Source organism: Sinocyclocheilus anshuiensis, unplaced genomic scaffold, assembly GCF_001515605.1.
Source record: "Sinocyclocheilus anshuiensis isolate Anshui unplaced genomic scaffold, SAMN03320099.WGS_v1.1 scaffold821, whole genome shotgun sequence".
NCBI lineage: Eukaryota > Metazoa > Chordata > Actinopteri > Cypriniformes > Cyprinidae > Sinocyclocheilus > Sinocyclocheilus anshuiensis.
Window position 1 is genome coordinate 301,880 of NW_015558606.1, and position 2,139 is coordinate 304,018.

Below are 2,139 nucleotides of genomic sequence, written 5' to 3' on the forward strand. Positions count from 1 at the left end.
AATGAAATGTGTTTATGCGGTTTAAGGTTCAAAAAACACATTATTTTCCACATACTGTACATTATTGTTTCTCCTCTATGCCCCGCCTTTATGAAATGCGTCGATTTTTACAAAGCTCATCGGTCTGAAAAGCGAGGTGTGCTCTGATTGGCCAGCTATCTAGTGCGTTGTGATTGGCCGAATACCGGATATCGTCCTCTTTTGGAAGGCCAAACAAAGTAGTTTCGCTTTCACAACGAAACACACAGCGCCTTCACGACATGGCGGCAGCAACAATACTACAGCAAAGGAAAAATTGAAATCGCATCATATGACCCCTTTAAACTAGGATATGATTACAGATTTTCGGGAAAATTATCAGGTGGAATGTTATGTTTGTAATAGGAAATGAGTCCTGTTTGTTGGGCGTTTTGTAACTACACCCCTAAGTGTTTCATCCTGTGACCTCGGCTTTGCTGTGACTCGTATAGTCAGATGAGACATTGTTCTGAACATCATACAGTCTGCTGGATGAAGAAACATATATTTAGTGAGTGATGATTAAATGCTTTTTAGCAAGAACCTGAGCAATTTTGTGCTTGCTTACTAAGAAAGTATAATTAAATGAGACATACTTTGAGAGGAAGTGGTTTAAAAGTGCCTTCTGCCCATGTGTCCTGGAGGAGCTTTCCTGTGATTGGGGCGGTACAGAATGCTTCACTTCCATAGAATATATATATATTATATACTCCTTGAGCCCTACAGCCAAGTTGAGCAAGTGCTAGCTTGCTTATCAAATGCTTTCAAAGCACAACTACACGATTTTTTTAATTGAAAAAAAGGAGGGTCATCTCATCAAACGCATTCTGTTATATACTTTCAAATAAAACACTTTCTAATTACAGGTCTGTTGGGAGTATCAAGATGATAAATGAAAGGACCTCTTATTTGTAATGTTTAACATTAGCTTTTAAGCTTTTAATGACGTTTGGTCTTAACCAGTATTAGGGCTGCACGATAAATCGCATGCGATATTTAACGAGCATCTTATCAGTAAAGCCGGTTCTGTAATCAGCGGTAAATCTCCATCACCTGCGGGCTTTCACATTGAGCAGCATTAACTACACAGAGCCGTTGTTCACTGACGAGCTGCGCAAAACCACGTTCATATTCACGCGATTTTTTGCGCAACTCGTCAGTGAACAACGGCTCTGTGTAGTTAATGCTGCTCAATGTGAAATCCCGCAGGTGATGGAGATTTACCGCTGATTACAGAACCGGATTTCTGACAACATACGCATTAAATATCGCATGCGATTTATCGTGCAGCCCTAACCAGTATGCACTTTCATGGATGTCAGTTCATTTGAGGTACTTTTTTAACAACAGGAGTAATTTCATCCATTTTACAAGGTTAGTGTTTAGGCCTGTTTACACCAAGACAAACATTCATTGTGATAAACATTTGAATTTGATGAAACGGCTGATAATGGATCTGATCAGACTGACACAAACATTTGCATGCCGTCAACGTGACACTTTTTTTTTTTACAGATAGGTGTTCTTAAGGAATAGCTCACCCAAAAATGAAAAAGAAAAAAAAAATCATTATTTACTCACCATCATGTTGTTCCAAAAATACCTGAATTTCTTTCTTCTGTTGAACACAAAATAATATATTTTGAAGAATGTTTGTAACCAAACATTTGCTGGTAGCCTTTGAGTTACATGGTATTTTTTTTTACTATATACTATGGAAGTCAATGGCTGCCATTAGCTGTTTGGTTACTAGCATTTTGTGTTCAACAGAAGAAAGAAAATCATACAGGCTTAGAACAAGAGGGTGACTAAATGATGACAGAATTTTGCTTTGGGTGAACTATATCCCTTTATACCAACCAATAAGATTCAGGCTTTTTAGTCACATGCCCAGAGCCATTGCTGTTACATAAAACTAATTTGTTGGCACTTACAGACAATAGTGTCTGTAGCACAGCAGGGTTTTTTTCTTGCTTTTCCATAAACGCCACCTACTGTCAGGGAGAGAAATTGCATTTTCATTCAGCACTTGTTCCGTTTTTTTACGCATTTGGTCTAAATCAGGGGTGCCCAAACTCGGTCCTGGAGGGCCGGTGTCCTGCAGAGTTTAGCTCCAACCCC